The sequence below is a fragment of the Oryctolagus cuniculus genome, chromosome 16 (genome assembly GCF_051225735.1).
Source record: "Oryctolagus cuniculus isolate XC-2025 breed Fujian yellow rabbit chromosome 16, ASM5122573v1, whole genome shotgun sequence".
NCBI classification, from domain to species: Eukaryota; Metazoa; Chordata; class Mammalia; order Lagomorpha; family Leporidae; genus Oryctolagus; species Oryctolagus cuniculus.
This window is the reverse complement of record NC_142882.1, coordinates 14,390,469-14,412,307: the sequence shown is the minus strand read 5'-3', so window position 1 is coordinate 14,412,307 and position 21,839 is coordinate 14,390,469. Positions and strand designations below refer to the sequence as shown.

At 38.5% G+C, this 21,839-nt stretch overlaps 1 pseudogene; it reads left to right on the top strand.

The window, feature by feature from the left end:
• The window catches only part of LOC138848176 (vomeronasal type-2 receptor 116-like), an 88,405-nt pseudogene extending 76,064 nt beyond the window's left edge, over window positions 1–12,341 (top strand).
• The last annotated feature ends 9,498 nt before the right edge of the window (window positions 12,342–21,839 follow it).

Genomic DNA, 21,839 nt, shown 5'->3' with positions numbered 1-21,839 from the left:
AGTGTGGGCAACTGATAATGGGCCTGGCAACCTCTGAGGCACAGGGTTACCATGTAATCTCTCATCTCAGGGACACTGGGAGACAGTGAGGACCTGTCTTGTTCATGATCTCAGGGTGAGGTCAGCCCACGCCAAAAAGAGGAGGACAGGCTTTGCCCTGCCTTCTGTTCCCCAGGTAGAAAAGTGTCTGGTCACCCTTGTTTGTGCAGACATGCCAGCCTTCATGTGCTTGTCACACTCTAAAATAAAATTATGTATGCTTTAGTCTCCTTTAGTTAATATGGGCCAGATGATTAATTCTTTGTGGACTTTGGCTTCAAGCTCCAGCTTCAATACAATGACTGAACTCCCTTAAAGCTGATGGAAGATGTGTTGTTATTTGCCTACAAGGAGTTATTTTATGTGCAGATCCCACACTTGTTTACCCAGTGTTTGGCCTTTAATTTGGCATTCATTTTGCGTGACTGTATGTAATACTCTAATGATCAATTTCATTTAATAAGCTGCATATTTCTCTTAGAAGATTGGGGTACATCATTGAATAATGAGATAAAGTCTTTTATCAAGATTTTTAAAAGAGTTACCAACTCATTGCTGATAAACCTGTTAATGTTCATCACCCACTCACAAATCCCCATAGTCCTTTTCAGTGTCTCTACATTTTTCATTCTTTCTCTCCTAGTCCATACCACCCATCTGTCTTGTGTGTCTGAGGATCAGTCTGTTATAGCCCCTCCATGTGAACTGATTCATACCCCTTGTGGTCTTTTGTGACTAACATCTTGCAGTGCACCATGTTTTCCTATTTTATCCATGTTGTGGCTTGCAACAACATTTAGTATACTTTTCTCAAAATATCTTAATATCTAGGTCTGCTTTGGTGTCAGACACTCCTGTTTACTTAAAATAACTCTGCATGCCAGGTTCTGTACTTAACAACTCACAACTTTGCATTCAGGAAAAAAAAGAATTAAGCTAGTCAACTTTCAGCTGATAGCACATGCTGTAAATAACCCAGGGTGAATGCAGTATGCCCTTCACAATGAAAAATTCTATTACTAAGACTAAATGTGTAAAAGAAAAAAAGTTTATTCAATGGTTTTAATTTATTATTCAAATAAATAAATTTAAGCTATGGACACATGACAGTAGCATGATTTCTGTGCCAGGTTGACTTCATTTTTAACAAGTAAGTCCTCGACATATCTGAAAATCTCCTTGGATTAAGTGTGTCTAGAATACTGACTTTTATCTGGAGGACAAAATTAAATTTTAAACTCCACATATAAGAACAACATGCACAACACTGTCTGACCCAATAAATACTGTTCAGCTAAAAATAAAGCACTGTCAATTAGAAACTTTTTGAATGTGTTTATAATATTGAGGATAAGGATAAATGACAAACTCTTAATTAAGCCCAAAACAGAAACATAATATCCAATGCAAAGAAACTAAAGGAATGATTGGATGAATATATTGAGTCCCAGGTAACTTATTAACATGTATGACTTTTCTTAGCTTTCAAATTATGGAAGCAATGTAATAAGTTATAAAAGTTCAAAAGAATTCCAAGGGAAGAAGAAAAAAGAAATCCATAGTGAGGAAATAGACCATCTACTCTCTCATAAAATGTGAGAGTTCCTAAATTCTCAGAAATCCTATTTTCACTTAAGATATATGTTGTGATTATAGAGTAAATTGAGATTATGTTATATCAAAGATTAAATGAAAAAAGGGAAAGGAAGGAGGGATAATTGAGGGAGGGACATATGGTTATCCTCTTAGAATATCTATGAAATATATGAAATCTTTGTATTAATAACAATTTTAAGAACATATATAGAAAACAGGAGGCAACATGCAAGTGTAAAATATGAAATGACAAATGTGAATTCAATAGAGAAAAAAATAAATGGAAACTAAGCAATCATCAGCAATTATCTGACAGATTTCAGGAGTCAAATGTTTACATTCAAGGAAAACAAAATGTTAAATCTGATTTGAGCAAAGCAAAATATTAGAGTAGAAAATTAAAGTGAGGACTAGGGAAAAACAGCTCAGGTGGCCCTGAGAATGTTCTAAAATTTTGGACAACAGATGAGTCAGGTGGTATTCAGCCTACTCCAGAAATTACTGAAAACAGAAATGCTTGCTCCTGGGTGTTGTCTTAGGTTGAACACATCAAAGATTCCCTAGAGGGTTCATGAAGGTGAGAGTGATCATAGACATGGTTTGCTTCAGAGGAGTCCAAGGACCTTGCCAGGATCTTCTAGAGCCCTTGGAACCTCCCTCACACCTCCTCCATGTGCAAGAGCTGTGGCACAACTGAGTGGAAGCCTGAGTCTGACCATTGCTGCTTCAGGGCATGGCTGTGTTGTTGCTCTGAAATCCATGCTCTGAACCTTCTCCCTGATGCTGCCCCTCTTTTTAGGTGGCTGTGGAAGAGCTACCAATACGTGCTGGCCTTCCGCTTTGCCATCCAGGAGATCAATAAGGACCCCCAGCTACTCCCCAACCTGACCCTGGGTTTCAAATTCTTCAATGCCTTTGCCAGTGAACAGTATACCTTATTGAGTTTAGTGTATTGGTTGGCTGGGATGAATCTGGCTTTTCCTAACTACAGCTGCCATGAACAAGGAAGACATGTTGCCATCATTGCTGGAACCACATCAGCATTGTCCATTGAATTTGGAACACTTTTGGAGCTCTACAAAACCCCACAGGTAAATGAGTTGTGAATTTGGAGAACAATAGTTGAATCTCCTCCAACACCATTCTCTCACCTCTGAAAAATGGAAATGGGGCAGCCGAGTGTGCATATTCCACCGTGGTATAGGAGAGATCCCATGGATTTTTCAGGGACATGAGATTATTAACAAGGGAAGGATAAGGAATAAAGGCAAATAGCAGGGTATGTTGACCATATTTCCTTTTTTTTAACAGGCAGAGTGGACAGAGAGAGAGAGAGAGAGAGAGAGAGAAAGGTCTTCCTTTGCCATTGGTTCACCCTCCAAAGGCCGCTGCAGCCAGTGCACTGCAGCCGGCGCACCGCACTGATCTGATGGCAGGAGCCAGGTGCTTATCCTGGTCTCCCATGGGGTGCAGGGCCCAAGCACTTGGGCCATCCTCCACTGCACTCCCTGGCCACAGCGGAGAGCTAGCCTGGAAGAGGGGCAACTGGGACAGAATCCAGTGCCCCAACCTGGACTAGAATCCAGTGTGCTGGTGCTGCAAGGTGGAGGTTTAGCCTAGTGAGCCACAGCGCCGGCTGACCATATTCTTAATATTCCTGTCTAGGGCCTGTGTAACCATCTCCCACCTGCTGGAAGCATTGACTATCTAATAGTCACACCTCTATGCCTCATAAAAAATGTCCACAGCACACAGACATGCCCCATCCTAGGACAGCACTGTCTCAGGTGGCACCCAGAGATCTAGGACTAATGGATATGGGGATCTACCTCTTGGTTCTCTTTGGGAAAACACTGAGTGTAACAGTGAAAAATTATTTTTAAAAAGACTTCTATATGTGTTTATCTAAATGGCAAAGCAATAGAGAAAGAAGGAAAGGCACATACACATACACACAGAGGTGGGTGGATCTCCTATTCCACAGGGTCACTCCCCAAACTCCCACAACAGCTAGATCTGAGCCAGCCAGCAGCTAGCAGCCAGCAGCCAGCAGCCAGCAGCCACTATCTCCTTCCAGTTATTCCACATGGTAGAAAGGGGCCTAGTACTTGTGTAACACATTGCTGAATGCTTAGGCACATTGGCAGGCAAGTAGATCGGAAGCATATTAGCCAGGACTTGAACTGACAATTTAAAATTGGATGCTGGTATCATCATTGATAGGCTAACACACAGTGCCACAAGGCTGGCTCCACCATGGAGTGTTGAGACTCATATCCAGTTATACTGGAGCTCAACCAATCATGTTTTCAATCCTAATTAGTCACAAGCACACAGATTGATTTTTTTCACATTCTCAGTGGCCATGCCATATACAACTCTACATATCAAACATGTGGACATTGAATCCAATCTTCAGGAGACAGTGAAGCAGCCAGTCAGACAAGGGGCTCCAATATAACCAGCTCTGCTGGTTTGCTCACCAAATGTCTGCCATGATGTTGGGCTGAGTCTGCCAGAGCAGATGTGTAGAACCAGGAAGTCATTCCACATGAATTCCATGACCCAATGACTTGAGACATTATCACTTCCTCCTTAGGTCTGCACCAGTATCTAAAAAATACTTCCCCAGGGACACACTACACAAGAAAATGTGCCTGCCAAACATAGGCCACATGGTGAGCGGAAGTTTCTGTTTTGGAAAAATTATTTTGCCCCAAATCAAAGAGGGTTGGTAATTGTATTCTTGGAGACAATGCAGGATTCCTGTGGTAATCAGTGTACACCAAATACCAAGAGATCAACACAGTAGAGATTTCTGTCTAAAGTTATCTACCATGGAGAAGGTGGCTCTGCTCCACCAGTCACCCTGGGCAAGGATGTGGGAAAGACCACTGGCTGGGTGAAGCAGCATCCAAAGTTATTCCTCAGTCCCCACTGCAGGACATGAAGAGCATACAGAAACTGACAGATTTTCCTTAAAGCTAAGGATGAGGAGTCACATTTATTAACCTAAAGTAATGTGCATGTGAAGCATGGTCTTCTCTGTGGTCAATATAGCAAGATTTTTCATCTCACTGCACTTTTTCTTTTCACACAATAGTAACCTACTTAAAGCTCACCTTGGGGAGATTTTTTTTCACTCACTTCCAAGTGAGATAAGACAAATCTCACAAAAATGTGATCATGTTTTTCTTTGCTTTCAGCTCACCTATGGCCCTTTTGATCCCATGCTAAATGATAAGGACCAGTTTCCCTCACTCTATCAGATGGCCACCAGTGACAGCTCTTTGGGCCATGGAATGATCTCCTTGTTGCTGCATTTTGGCTGGATGTGGGTGGCTCTCTTTGTGTCTGATGACATGAAGGGAGAGCAGTTCCTTCAGTACTTTGAAGCAGAGATGCTCAAGAAAGGTATCTGTGTGGCCTTTACAGTGAAGCTCGCTGTCACAAAGAAGTTGTATGGGGATAGTGATCTCACTTTCATGAGTAGCATCAGAGCTTCATCTGCAAATGTGCATATACTCTATGGTGATGTAAGAGGTCTCATCAGTGTGGATATTTCAGTGAGGTCCTTTTTAACCATGGGGAAGGTGTGGATCTTGACATCAAAGTGGGATCTTGTTATGTCTGAGACAAACCACATGTTGCACTCTCTACATGGAGGCTTCTCATTTTCACCCCACAAGGAAGAAATCCCTGGCCTCCAACATTTTGTCAAGATGGCAAACCCTTCCCACTACCCAGAAGACTTTTACTTTAGTAAATTATGGCTTTTCCATCTGGACTGCTCACTTGCAGGGTCATTTTGTGGACGTATTGGAACCTGCTCACGAAATACTTCCTTAGAGTTTCTTCCAGGACATATTGACCTGTTGACCATATCTGACTCCAGCTATTTAGTCTACAATGCTGTCTACACAGTGGCTCATGTCCTCCATAAAATGCTTTTGGAGAAAGTAGAAATGGGATCTCCAGGAGAAGCAGCCCAGCCCATGATTCTTCCCTGGCAGGTAAACCTCCCTTAGAACAGAACAAGCACTGGCCACTTGATGGAATCTAGAGATGTTTTATTGAGGTACAGCATCATGACCCTGCTTTTCATCTCAAGTTCAGAGAGATTAGGTACAAAAGAATGTGGGCTCTTTCTTTTGGTTAGTGGTATATCTGTGATTGTTGGCTTTGGCTGGAAATTTCAGTCACTGTAGATTTTGAATGTTTACTTTCTAATCAGAAATCATATTAGGAAAGTTTCTAATGCTGGCTGAAATACTGTAAAGTATACAATGAAACACATGAGTAAACAACAGATAAAAAGTTGTCATTCCCTAATATTCTTTGGAATTTATATAAAGCCAAAAAAGACATATTGACCAATTATTTTTCATTTCTATTCATTTTTCATTTGTAAAATTTAACAATTTTGGCATCCTGCTACGTGTACATCACATGTAGATATTTATACATATTCATATATACAGCTTTTTCTTGGAATAGGACTATTAAATTAAAAAGGTGAGGGATTAATGACAATGTTCCTAATAAAGGGAAATTAGGGTATATATCATATACATGGTATGCTTCATGGAAACAACATGCTAGGATATCATCACAGTGTTTGTACTCTGTATATTAACTTGAACAAATCAGAAAAACATCTGATGTTTCTTTCCTGGGCCTGCAGTATCTCACTCAGCATAGTGATCTTCAATTCCATGTATTTTGTTGCAAATATTGATCAAATCTATAATTGATTAATTATACATAATATAAATTAATTATATACATTATGTAATTATATAATATAGTACACAATTAATTATTATATCAATAATTAACTATTATATAATTGATTTTAGATCAATAATTAATTATTGATTAATAAATTGATCTATAATTCTGTATAATCTGTGGCCTCAGCCCTTAATGAGATAAGATACTTTTTGTGAAAATAGACATGGATTTCACATAATATCCTAAACATGATAGGAAATGGATGGGAAATAAAGCATGTTAGACCAATTGTCCTTACAAACTCTGCAGCAATCAGGGAGCATGGACTGTAGTCCCATTTCTTACACATGAGACTACTGAGGATGCACGTAAGCACAGGATATGCCCTCTGGATTACAAATGAATCTGTCTGGGTTTTAACCCTAGCTTACATAATCCATTCCCTATATATAGAATGTATTTAGGAACTTCTGTTTGTGTATGCAAAGGACAAATACATTCATAAATTTGCAGAATAAATTAAATAAGTGTGATATGTAGAAAAGGTAAAATGTATATGCAAAAATTAACATGAGAAAGTTTACTTCATAAATTAATTATATTTTACTCATAAGAAGCATATTTTATAATCCACATGATTAGAGTCAAACCTTGGTAAAGAAAATGAATTTTTCAAGAAGGCTTCCATAGATATAATTTTGAATTATTTGTGAATTTTGTCCTCTACATTACTTAAAAATTAAGTGAAAACTGTTTAAAAAATAAGAACTTAGTTGTATCCCATAGCAGGTGTGTTGTGATCTAGAAGGTCCAAGGTTAACACATACTATATAAAACATAATAAGCTTTCAAAGATTTGAAATTTTGCCTTTAGTCATACCATACTTCCTGATATGTCAAAGATAGTCACAGTCATCACAATAAGTGACCCAAAACCAAAGAAAGGAAGAACACCATGTTGTACCACATTCAACCTGTGTTAAGGTATACCTTATAAGGTATAAGACATATTGCTGATATATGTAATGTACATAATGTACATATTTATAAATATGGACCTCTGAGGTGTTACCAGTTGTCTTGAGTCTCTTGATGGAAAATATCTTATGAAACGATCATGCATAAATCTCTAATTTTTCCCCAACCAAAATACACTAATCATCAACTATATTTTGAACCTTATGAAGAACTTATGTAGATGCACACTTGTGATATATCACAACACCTATCAAGTTATTTCAGTAGCCATCTATGTGGTTCCAAACTAGTAACAGTGAAGTTAGATTCCACAAAGCCCCAACCAATCTTTCATGACCAAGGCTGCAATAGAGCCTATGCTCCAGTGAACCTCTGGACCAAAAACTATAGTTTTCTGATTGGGGACAATCACTCTTTGATGTTTTATTGAGGGAGCAGAGGAGTACCTGAACCCAGGAGATGTTTAACCATCCAAAGAAAACTAATGTTCTACCAAATGGAAAAAATGAATGCAGAAGACAAGAAAGAGGGCTTGTTTAGAGCATCTGACTTCCAACAACTAATTTGGATGTGCTCTGTATTTCGATTATATCTGTCCTCCAGCTCCATCCATTTCTTAGGAAAATCCAATTTACAAACAGCGCTGGAGATGATGTATCCTTCCATGAAACAAGAAACCACATGGTGCATTACTATATCCAGAACGTTGTGAATTTTCCTAGTGGTCTTCGTTTGCTTATTAAAATTGGAGAGTTTTCCTCCAAGAATCCACATGAACAAAGCTTACTTATCAATGAAGAGATGATAGAATGGCCTGTTGCATTCAAAGTGGTATGATTCTCTTTTGACAAGGAATACCCATAGAGAGATCCGTGAGTAGTCTTGTGAGGAGATTAAGTGTGAAATGATCAGGTTCCTTTGTAATCCTTGGGAATCAGGGTCAGTGAAACAGGAGTGGTAATAGTTGAAATACTGAAATGGATGTCTAGGTATTGACCACAGGTACAGGAGGAGGGGATATAGTTGTGACTTTCAATTGAAGACCAAGGTGTTATGTAGTGAGGAGGGCTCTACTGACATCCTTCATGGTGGCTGATAATAAACCAAACCATGATCATGCTTCTCTTTTTCCTTCAGACTCCTCGATCTGTGTGTAGCCAGAGCTGTGGTCCTGGATTCAGGAAAATGTCACAGGAAGGAAGACCTATCTGCTGCTATACTTGTGTTTTGTGTCCTGAGAGAGAAATTGCCAATCAGACAGGTAGAAAATTTCCAATCCATAATTTATGGTCCTAATTAATTCTCCACAAAAGGGAAACCAAAGAGTTTCAGTAGGACCCAGTGAATTTTTAGTGCATCATTTTTTCTATGCACATATGTACTTGTTAATTCAATATATCAATTTATGATCACTACAGCTATTTCTTTATGTTTAAGCTGTTGTCTGGTGGTGCTCATTCTAGAAAGTCAACTTTAGCACTGATGCTAAAAGACATCACAACACATTAGATGAGTCATCATCTGAGATTTGCAGGTGGAACCTGCTATATTGCAGCTGAGAAATTCAGGAAGCATAATAATCAAGACTTTCTATTGGTGCCTGTAGATCATGAAACCAATTCATCTTTACAAACACATGATAAGCACAGAGCAAGCGCTTGTATGTCATCATGGAAATACCATATTTCTTCCTGCACTTTCATTAATCTTGTGCATGGTATTAAGGATGTCTAATTAGTACCACAGTTACATTTAGATTTCTAGAATTTATTAAAGGAAAAATTCAAGGTGAAGTATGAATATCACATCCTGCTATAATATGAAGTTTGGCATACTCATTAAAAATGTTTGAACAAGACAAACATAAAAAGAATTACCTATCAAACAAAATGTACCGAGAATGTAAAAACTATGCAAGGTCTCATTGAGAAATAATTTCTTTTTTTCAAAATATTAGAAATAGACCTAGTAATGATTTGATTACCTCCAAAAGAGCATCTCAATTCCCATTGTGTTAGCAGTAGCAACCATCTGGCTTTATTCATTTCCTAGAGGAAATAAATAGTTTTGGACATGGAGAAGATAACAGAACAGAGTTAACCTATGCTTTTTTTTTTAACAAAAATTCAATAACAAGTAAAAAGAATTAAAAAAAAACTAATTCTGGAAACATGTTGTAAAACAATACTTGCTTGTATGTGCAAATACTGTGTAAAGTATCTGAGATTGAAGACAGAGCCTCTGGAGACCCCAAGAGGAGGAATGAGTACTTCAAGATAAGAAATCCAGAAAGATTTACTCTAAATTACATTGGGATCTTGTATGATTGAAGAAGTATCATCTACAAAACCTAAATCAAAACCTTATGACAAGTATAGCCAGACCCCAATATCATCATCTGTATTTTTTATGATTTATTTATTTGAAAATCAAATTGACACAGAGAAAAGGAGAGGCAGAGAGAGAGAGAGAGAGAGAGAGAGAGAGAGAGAGAGATTCTTCCATCTGTCAGTTCACTCTCCATTTGGCCCCTATAGCCAGGGTGGCACTGATCCAAAGCCAGGATCCAGGAGCTTCTTCTGGGTCTCTCATGTGGATGCAGGGGCCCAACCAAGGACTTGGACCACTCTCTATTGCTTCCCCAGGCCATAACCAAGTGCTGGATTGGAAGTGGAGCAGCCAGGACTTGAACCGGGGCCCATATGGGATGCTGGCATTGCAGGAGGCAGCTTTACCTGCTATGCCACAGCGCCGGAGCCCATCTTCTGTATTTAACTAAAACAGAGATATGTCCATTCATTGACTTGTCTCTATGACTTATTTCTTGCCGTACTGGCACTGAAGTGTTATTTCAAGAGAGACAACATGGTGTCCAGAGCTGACGTTTTTCCCCACCATCCACAAGAACAATGGGGTAACAAGCCATGATTTCATGAAAATGAGTGAAAAGTTCAAAAAATACAAAATAAAAAATTACTCAGAGTTTCTACGATTATTTTAAACTTTAATATGTATAAGTGAAATGGACACTTTGTTTTGGTTATTGTTTATAGCCTTTGCCTCCATTCCCACTGAACTATAGTCTTATTAATTTTTACTTGTTGAATTCTTGATTTAGTGGAGTTTTAAGCCTTTGACTATAATGTAAATTAAAAATATGCTATTTCAAAAAATAAAAAGGAAGAAATGAAGGAAGGAATTAAGAAAAAGAAGAAAAGAAGAAAGGAAAAGAGAAAAAAGAAAGGAAAGGAGGGAGGGACGGAGGAAGGTAGAGTTGAGGTGGAGAAAAGGAAGTATCTTAAAATGGTACCAATGAATGGAATGTTAGCTCTTTTGCTTTTATTAATATCATACTAACATGAGAATTGGTGAGAATTATGTTATAGTAATTATCATGCAATTGTGACCCTGAGAATGTAATATATTAATAAATTCATTTTGAAATTAATTTATACTATGTACTAACTTGAAAAATATCTAATTTCTCAATCAATAACTTGATAAATTATCAATTGCACTCAAATTTCTTTATTTATAAAAAACACCTCTGTTCAAATCCAAATATTGCTTACTTGATAAAATGCACCTCAAGATTACATTAAAATTGAAACAAGGTTCTCAAGGAAATAAAAATATAAAATGAGAAAAGACTTTTTCTGCAGATATCAAGTAGTATGCAGTCAGGAAATGCTAGCAATTGGAGTATTGATGATGGTAAGTTTATCTTGTGAGGTTTGGGTTATTTATTTCTGTGTCTGAAGCATGGAGATACAGGATGTGACATGAGGCTGACTTAGGAGATAGTACAGACAAAGGCTGGAAAGCATCCATGCTCGTGGGAACAGCACTGTGTCACAGGATGAGTTAACCGAGCCCCCATCTCCTGAAGGTGTTGTTTGAATGAGTTTATTCCAATCTGCCGATGGGCATGCTCCCTGGTCAGCAATGCAGAAACCTGATTGGGTGTGCCCTGGTATACATCACAAGCTCCCACTGGCATTGCAGAGTTGACCATTTTTGACAATAGGAAAAAATTCAAAATTTCTGCAAAGTAAAAATTCAGTATTTCTCCTTCATCAGATGCAAAGCAGTGCATGCAGTGTTCAGACGATGAGTACCCAAACCAGGAAAGAAGTCGCTGCCTCCCTAAACTGGTGACCTTCTTAGCCTTTGAAGAATCCCTGGGGATGGCTCTGGCCTGCATGGCTCTGTGCTTCTCTGTCCTCACAGCTGCAGTCCTCTGGGTCTTTGTGAAGCACTGAGACACTCCCATTGTCAAGGCCAATAACAGGACCCTCAGCTACATCCTGCTTATCACCCTCCTCCTGTGCTTCCTCTGCTCCTTACTCTTCGTTGGCCGTCCCAACACAGCCACCTGCCTCCTGCAACAAATAGCATTTGGCCTTGTGTTCACAGTGGCTCTTTCCACTGTGCTGGCCAAGACCATCACTGTGATTCTGGCCTTCAAGGTTACAAAACCTGGAAGAACAATGAGGAGATTGCTGGTATCAGGCATATATAACTCTGTTATACCCATCTGCTCCTTGATCCAACTGGCTCTCTGTGGCATCTGGTTGGGAACCTATCCTCCTTTTATTGAGTTAGATACACACTCTGAGCTTGACCACATCATCCTGGTGTGCAACAAGGGCTCGGCCACTGCCTTCTACTGTGTCCTGGGCTACCTGGGCTCCTTGGCCTTGGCCAGCTTCACTGTAGCTTTCCTAGCCAGGAATCTGCCTGACACCTTCAATGAAGCCAAGTTCCTGACGTTCAGCATGCTGGTGTTCTGCAGTGTCTGGGTGACCTTCCTGCCTGTCTACCACAGCACCAAGGGGAAGGTCATGGTGGCCGTGGAGGTCTTCTCCATCTTGGCCTCCAGTGCAGGGCTCCTAGGCTGCATCTTTTTTCCCAAGTGCTATGTTATTCTTATTAGACCTGAGAAGAACACTTTGAAAGGCTTAAAGAAAAAAGCAAGTTCTAAAGGATTCTAAATTTTTTCCACTTGTTTTATTATCATATATTTAGAGTTTAGTACCAAGAATCCACTCTGAAATAGCATTCCAGAAATATGGGGGAACTAAAATTGATTTTTCCTTTAAAAACTTATTGTATTGGACATTATCCTAGCATTCTGAGTGCATGGCATAAATTTCTACCTTTGGCTTTGGCTCCTGACATGGACGTCTGACTCCTGGGGACCCTGGAAGGAAGGGTTGAATCTTCATGTTAACTTGGTCCTGGCCACCTATGTGAAAAACTGGGGTCTGACTGCCTGTTGTTGGTTGTAGCCTCAGTCCAGGACAGGCATGGGGTTGTGTTTCTCTCCCTCTCAGAGTTAGTAATGGATTTTAGAGAAAAATTTTATATTGAGTAAAAATAAATTATGATGTAAATTTTCATCCAGGCTACAACGACAATGTTATTTTATATTAAAAGGCTATCCCTGAAATGGTGGAGACTGAATTAATTTATATTTTTTATCAATGTACAGACAATGTAATTGTTCATATTTGCTAAGACATCTAATTATACAAGCTTTATGTTCTGTTTGCCCTGGCTATTGAGTGCTTGACATCTCTTTGTTGACATTGTCATTTAAGTGAGATTCCTTTTCCAGACACGGGAGGTGCTTGGTCATACAGTGTTCCTCTGTAGAGATATTGTGTTGCCCAAAATATCTTAATAAATTCTCATTATTGAGCTATTTTGAAATGATGTCTTTATCAAACATATATGGAATATTCATTTAAACATGGCACCGAATCATTAACTGTATGTTCTTTCATCAATATATTGGTTTTTGTTTTTGTCTTTGTTTTAAGTTTTATTTTTTCACTTGCACATGCGACACAATGTTGTTTTTATTAATGTGAAATTCTCATAGCTAAGATGAACCAATTTTAAACTGGATAAGTCAAAAGCATTTAAGTACATGCATATTCATATTGAACATTCAGATTGTGCATAGTATGTTCACACATTCATGCATTAGTCTTCTCTAAGTGGATTGAAGACATTTTCATCACCCTATAAAAATTTCTTTATGCAATAAGAAGTCAGTTTCAAACTCATATCATGCAAGCAATCATCTTCTTTAGTTTCTCTGAGCTTACCTTTTCTGAATAATTCTGATCAATATGTAGCATAGGAGTCTGGCTTCAAACCCATCCACATTGCAGCAGGCATGATTTATTTTTTTTCAAACTGTATAACTTTCCATCTTACAGATTTTTATCATTCTGTTTTACAATTTTATTGATTCATTTTATTGCTCAACCTAGTAATATTTTATTTGTTATTTTGAGATAGTATAGTTTTAGTTTGCATTTGACTCAAAGGCTTAATGCTGCACTACATAACGTGTTCAACAAATACCAAGAAAGAAGACCATAGTTCTGCAGGAATATAGGCAGGGGATGTAAATGATAATCCAATGAAAAATGTTCAACTTCTCTTATATGTAGCAAATTTTAAAATAACTTTTGAACATTCATGCTATGGTAGTGTGCAGTGGAAGGTTTCTGGCACATAACAAACCTTCCCAGGCAGACGAATCAATTAATTCACAAGCTTTTATTGGGATTCCGCCCCTGGGCAAGGTTTCCCAGCCCCAACAGAGCGTCAGAGGTTGGAAGGGCTCCTTTTATAGATATAGGGCATAGAGGTTAAAGGTTGAGGCAGGTCTGATCCTCGTGGGTTGACCTTTAGGCAACCGGTGGACCTTCACAAGGACTTTTCTTTCCCAGAAGTGCGGGTAGGGTCTCTCCATTCCCAGAAGTATAGGCCTTCTCTCCTTGTGGATCCCAAAGCTACCATGTAGTTCTTAATAATTTATTCCACAAAGATTTAAAACTAAGCATGGCAAAACATTGTATTTTCAGCCAAAATGATACACTCAGACAGTTTACTTTCCTTTAATTTATTTTTATTTCATAGCCAAAATGAATTTTTTCTTTTATTTCCCCAGAACACTTTTATTTAAGGTATCTAAACTTCAAACATTTCATAAATACAACCTTAGGAACATTGTGAATCTCCACATCCTTCTTCCTCCTTCCTCTCCAATTTCCATTCCTACTTTACACTGAGATCTATTTTCTTTTTTTTAACTTTTATTTAATGAATATGAATTTCCAAAGTACAGCTTATGGATTACAATGGCTTCCCCCCCATAACGTCCCTCCCACCTGCAACCCTCCCCACTCCTGCTCCCTCTCCCATTCCATTCACATCAAGATTCATTTTCAATTATCTTTATATAGAGAAGGTCAGTTTAGTATACATTAAGTAAAGATTTCAACAGTTTGCACCCACAAAGAAACACAAAGTGAAATATACTGTTTGAGTACTCGTTATAGCATTAAATCACAATGTACAGCACATTAAGGACAGAGATCCTACATGAGGAGTAAGAGCACAGTGACTCCTGTTGTTGACTCAACAAATTGACACTCTTGTTTATGGCATCAGTAATCACCCTAGGCTCTTGTCATGTGTTGCCAAGGCTATGCAAGCCTTTGAGTTCACTGATTCTGATCATATTTAGACAAGTTCATAGTCAAAGTGGAAGTTCTCTCCTCCCTTCAGAGAAAGGTACCTCCTTTGATGACCTGTTCTTTCCACTAGGATCTCACTCGTGGAGATCTTTCATTTAGGTCAATTTTTTTTTTTTTTTGCCAGAGTGTCTTTGTTTTCCATGCCTGAAATACTATCATGGGCTTTTCAGCCAGATCCGAATGCTTTAAGGGCTGATTCTGAGGCCAGAGTGCTGTTTAGCACATCTGCCATTCTATGAGTCTGCTGTGTACCCCCCTTCCCATGTTGGATGGTTCTCTCACTTTTTTATTCTATCGGTTAGTATTTTCAGACACTAGTCTTGTTTATGTGATCCCTTTGACTCTTAGTCCTATCATTATGATCAATTGTGAACAGAAATTTATCTCTTGGACTAGTGAGATGGCATTGGTACATGCCACCTTGATGTGATTGAATTGGAATCCCCTGGCATGTTTCTAACTCTACTGTTTGGGGCAAGTCAGCTTGAGCATGTCCCAAATTGTACATCTCTTTCCTCTCTTATTCCCATTCTTATATTTTAACAGGGATCACTTTTCAGTTAAGTTTCAACACTTAAGACTAACTGTGTATCAATTACAGAATTAAACCAATAGTATTAAATAGAACAAACAAAAATAATACTAGGAGGGATAAAGTATTAAGTTTTTTATCAACAGTCAGAGCAAGGACTGATCAAGTCACCATTTCTCATAGTGTCCATTTCACTTCAACAGGTTTCCTTTTTGGTGCTCGGATAGTTGTCACCGATCAGGGAGAACATATGATATTTGTCCATTTGGACTGGCTTATTTCATTCAGCATGTTTTCCAGATTCCTCCATTTTGTTGCAAATGACGAGATTTCATTGTTTTTCTCTGCTGTATAGTATTCTGCAGAGTACATATCCCATAATTTCTTTATCCAGTCTACTGTTGATGGGCATTTAGGTTGATTCCAGGTCTTAGCTATTGTGAATTGAGCTACAATAAACATTAAGGTGCAGACCGCTTTTTTATTAGCCAATTTAATTTCCTTTGCGTAAATTCCAAGGAGTGGGATGGCTGAGTTGAATGGTAGGGTTATATTCAGGTTTCTGAGGAATCTCCAGACTGACTTCCATAGTGGCTTTACCTGTTTACATTCCCACCAACAGTGGATTAGTGTCTCTTTTTCCCCACATCCTCACCAGAATCTTTTGTTGGTAGATTTCTGAATGTGAAAAATTCTAACTGGGGTGAGGTGAAACCTCATTGTGGTTTTGATTTGCATTTCCCTGATTGCTAGTGATCTTGAACACATTTTTATGTGCCTGTTGGCCCTTTGGATTTCCTCTTTTGAAAAATGTCTATTGAGGTCCTTGGGCCATCTCTTAAGTGGGTTGTTGGTTTTGTTTTTGTGGAGTTTCTTGATCTCTTTGTAGATTCTGGTTATTAATCCTTTATCTGTAGCATAGCTTGCAAATATTTTTTCCATTCTGTCCGTTGCCTCTTCACTCTCCTGACTGTTTCTTTTGCAGTACAGAAACTTCTCAATTTGATGCAATCCCAAATGTTAATTTTGGCTTTGACTGTCTACACCTCTAGGGACTTTTCCAGAAACTCTTTGCCTGTGCCAATATCTTGCAGGGCTTCTCCAGTGTTCTCTAATAACTTGATGGTGTCAGGTCATACATTTAGGTTTTTAATCCATGCTGAGTGGATTTTTGTGTAAGGTGTAAGGTAGGGGTCTTGCTTCATGCTTCTGCACGTGGAAATCCAGTTTTCCCAGCACCATTTATTGAATAGACTGTCCTTATTGCAGGGATTGGTTTTAGATCCTTGATCAAATGTAAGTTGGCTGTAGATGTTTGGGTTGATTTCTGGTGTTTCAATTCTGTTCCATTGGTCTATCCATCTGTTTCTGTACCAGTACCATGCTGTTTTGATTACAACTGCCCTGTAGTATGTCTGAAATCTGGTATTGTGATGCCTCCGGCTTTGTTTTTGCTGTACAAAATTGCTTTAGTTATTTGAGGTCTCCTGCATCTCCATATGAATTTCAGCATCATTTTTTTCTAGATCTGAGAAGAATGTCTTTGGTATCCTGATTGGAATTGCATTGAATATATAAATTGCTTTTGTGAGAATGGACATTTTGACGATACTGAATCTTCCAACCCATGATCATGGAATATTTTTCCATTTTTTGGTATCCTCTTCTATTTCTTTCTTTAAGGTTTTGTAATTATCATCGTAGAGATCTTTAACATCCTTAGTTAAGTTTATTTGAAGGTATTTGATAGTTTTTGTAGTTACTGTGAATGAGATTGATCTTAGCAGTTCTTTCTCAGCCATGGCATTGCCTGTATATACAAAGGCTGTTGATTTTTTTGCATTGATTTTATATCCTGCTTCTTTGCCAAACTCCTCTATGAGATCCAAGAGTCTCTAGTACAGTTCTTTGGATCCTCTAAGTAAAGAATCATATCGTCTGCAAAGAGGGATAGTTTGACTTCTTCCTTCTTAATTTGTATTCCTTTAATTTCTTTTTCTTGTCTGATGGCTCTGGCTAAAACTTCCAGAACTATGTTGAATAGCAGTGGTGAGAGTGGGCATCCCTGCCTGGTGCCAGATTTCAGTGGAAATGCTTCCAACTTTTCCCCATTCAATAGGATGCTGGCCATGGGTTTTTCATAAATTGCTTTGATTATATTGAGGAATGTTCCTTCTATACCCAATTTGCTTAGAGTTTTCCTCATGAAAGGGTGTTGAATTTCATCGAACGCTTTCTCTGCATCTATTGAGATGATCATATGTTTTTTCTTTTGCAGTCTGTTAATGTGGTGAATCACATTGATTGATTTGCGAATGTTGAACCATCCCTGCATACCAGGGATGAATCCCACCTGGTCTGGATGGATAATCTTTCTGATGTGTTGTTATATTCTATTGGCAAGAATTTTATTGAGGATTTTTGCTTCTATGTCCATCAGGGATATTGGTCTATAATTCTCTTTCAATGCTGCATCTTTCTCTGGCTTAGAGATTAAGGTGATGCTGGCTTCATAGAAAGAATTTGGGAGGATTCCCTCCTTTTCAATTGTTCTGAATAGTTTGAGAAGAATTGGAGTTAGTTCTTCTGTAAATGTCTGGTAGAATTCAGCAGTGAATCCATCTGGTCCTGGGCTTTTCTTTGTTGGGAGGGCCTTTATTAATGTTTCAATTTCTGTTTCAGTTATGGGTCTATTTAGGTTTTCTATGTCTTCCTGGTTCAATTTAGGTAGATTGCATGTGTCCAGGAATCTATCCATTTCTGATAGATTTTCTTGTTTGCTGGCATACAAGTCCTTGTAGTAATTTCTGATGATTCTTTTTATTTCTGTGGTGTCCGTTGTTACATTTCCTTTTTCATCTCTGATTTCATTGATTTGGGTCTTTTCTCTTCTTTTTTTTTAGTTAGTTGGGACAATGGGTTTTCAATTTTATTCATTTTTTCAGAAACCAGTTCTTCTCTTGGTTGATTTTTTGTAGTATTTTTTTGGATTCAATCCTGTTGATTTCTTCTCTGATTTAAATTATTTCTCTTCTCCTACTAGATTTGGGTCTGGTTTGTTGCAGATTTTCTAGGTCCTTGAGATGCAGTGAAAGCTCATTTATTTGGTGCCTTTCCAATTTCTTGATATAGGCACCTATTTCTATAAACTTGCCTCTCAACACTGCTTTTGCCGTATCCCATAATTTTTGATATGTTGTGTTGTTATCCTCATTTACTTCCAGAAAGCTTTTGATTTCTCTTTTGATTTCTTCTATGACCCACTATTCATTCAGGAGCATGTTGTTCAGTCTCCATGTGTTTGCTTACTTTCTATGGATTGCTGAGTTGCTAATTTCCAGCTTCATTCCACTGTGGTCTGAGAAGCTGCATGGTATAATTCTAATGCTTTTGAATTTGCTGAGACTTGCTTTATGGCCTAGTATGTGATCAATCCTAGAAAAGGTTCCATGCACTGCTGAGAATAATGTAAAATCTTTAAATGTAGGATTGAAAGTTCTGTAGATATCTGTTAGATCCATTTGGGCAATAGTGTTAATTAAATCTGCTGTTTCCTTGTTGATCTTCTGTCCTGTTGATCTATTTCTTTTTTTTTATCTGTACCCCCATATTTATTGCCGCTCAATTCACAATAGCTAAGATATAGAATCAATCCAGATGTCTATCAGTTGAAGACTGAATAAATTACGGTATATTACACCATGGAATACTACACAGCAATTAAAAAAAAGGGAATCCTGTCATTTGCAACAAAATGGATTCAACTGGAAACCATTACACTTAGTGAAATAAGCCAGTCCCAAGAAGGCAAATACCATATGTTCTCCCTAATCTGTGGTAACTAATATAATAGAGTACCTAAAATGTAATCTATAGAACTGAATTTGGCACTTTGAGATGTGATGACTTTGAACAGCCCTTGTCTCAACAATTGAGGAACAGACTTCTTTTGCATACTATTCGTTGAACTCTTTAACTTAATGTAAGGTTAATCATAGGTGTATAGGGCTGGCGCTGTGGCTCATTTGGTTAATCCTCTGCCTACAGTGCCGGCATCCTATATGGGCACCAGGTTCTAGTCCTGGTTGCTCCTCTTCCAGTCCAGCTCTCTGCTGGGGCCCTGGAGGGCAGTGGAAAATGGCCCAAGTGCCCGGGCCCAGCACCCACATGGGAGACCAGGAGGAAGTGCCTGGCTTCGGATCGGTGCAGCACCAGCCATGGTGGCCATTTGGGGAGTGAACCAACAGAAGGAAGACTTCTCTCTCTGTGTGTGTGTGTCTCTCTCTCACTGTCTAACTCTATCTGTCAAATAAAATTTTTTTAAAAATTAGGTGCATAAAGATAATTAAAAATAGATCTTAGTGAAAAATAATAATGGGAATAGAAGAGGGAGGAGGAAGAAGGATAGCAGGAAGAAGGTGGGAGGGAGGGTGGGGTGGGAAGAATGAATCACTATGATCCTTAATTTGTATATATGAAATGCATGAAGTTTCTATACCTTAAATAAAAGGTTTCTAGTTTAAAAAAAGACTAGCTTCTTTAATTTAGCATAATCATTTTGAGCTTCACCCATGCTGTGGCATGTATCAAGTATCTAGGTTGTTATTGCTGAATAGAATTCCACTGCACAAATATACCCATTTGATTTATTCATCTACCTGAATAGACCTTAAATTGCTTTCAGATTTTATTATTATGAATAATATTATCAAAAACACATCTCCAGCTGGCGCCATGGCTCACTAGGCTAATCCTTCTCCTGCGGCGCTGGTACTCCAGGTTCTAGTCCTGGTTGGAGCGCCAAATTCTGTCGCGGTTGCTCCTCTTCCAGTCCAGCTCTCTGCTGTGCCCCAGGAAGGCAGTGGAAGATGGCCCAAGTGCTTGGGCCCTGCACCTGCATGGGAGACCAGGAGGAAGCACCTGGCTCCTGGCTTTGGATCAGTGCAGTGCCAGCCGTAGCAGCCATTTGGGGGGTGAACCAATGGAAGGAAGACCTTTCTCTCTGTCTCTCTCACTGTCCAACTCTGACTGCCAGAAAAAAAAAATCTCCCCAGTTCTTATGTGAACCTATGTTTTTATTTCTGTTGGACAGATTTCTTCTATGCTTTTTAAGATTGTCTTACAGTATACTGAGTTGAAAGAAATATTTAGATATTATTAATATAATATCTTTTAGGTATATGATTTGCAAATATTTTCACCTAGTGTGTAACTTTCTTTTTTTTTAACTTTTATTTAATGAATATAAATTTCCAAAGTACGGCTTATGGATTACAATGGCTTCCCCCATACCGTCCCTCCCACACACAACCCTCCCCTTTCCCACTCCCTCTCCCCTTCCATTCACATCAGATTCATTTTCAATTCTCTTAATATACAGATCAGTTTAGTATACATTAACTAAAGATTTCAACAGTTTGCTCCCACACAGAAACATAAAGTGAAAAATAATAGATGATTTTTTAAATGATAATGAAATCAGATCAGAACTATTGTTATGCTTAATCCCAGTGAGAGTCAAGTTGGGAATTGATAATTTCTTTTTTTTTTTTTACAGAAGATCAGTTTAGTATACATTAAGTAAAGATTTCAACAGTTTGCACCCCCATAGAAACACAAAGTGAAATATACTGTTTGAGTACTCGTTATAGCATTAAATCACAATGTACAGCACATTAAGGACAGAGATCCTACATGAGGAGTAAGAGCACAGTGACTCCTGTTGTTGACTTTACTAATTGACACACCTGTTTATGGCATCACTAATCTCCCTATTCTCCATTCATGAGATTCCAAGGCTACGGAAGCCTTTTGAGTTCTCCAACTCTTACTTATTTAGACAAGGTCATAGTCAAAGTGGAGTTTCTCTCCTCCCTTTAGAGAAAGGTACCTCCTTCTTTGAAGACCTGTTCTTTCCACTGGGATCTCACTCACAGAGATCTTTCATTTAGGTTTGTGTTTTTTTTTTTTTTTTTTTCTCCAGAGTGTATTTGCTTTCCATGCCTGAAATACTCTCATGGACTTTTCAGCCAGATCTGAATGCCTTTAGGTCTGATTCTGAGACCAGAGTGCTGTTTAGGACATCTGCCATTCTATGAGTCTGCTGAGTATCTCCCTTCCCATGTTGGATCACTCTCCCCTTTATTTATTCCATCGGTTAGTATTAGCAGGTACTAGACTTGTTTATGTGCTCCCTTTGACTCTTAGTCCTTTCATTATGATGAATTATGAACTGAAATTGATCACTTGAACTAGTGAGATGGCATTGGTACATGCCACCTTGATGGGATTGAATTGGAGTCCCCTGGTATGTTTCTAACTCTACCATTTGGGGCAAGTCAGCCTGAGCATGTCCCAAATTGTACATCTCTTCCCTCTCTTATTCCCACTCTTATGTTTAA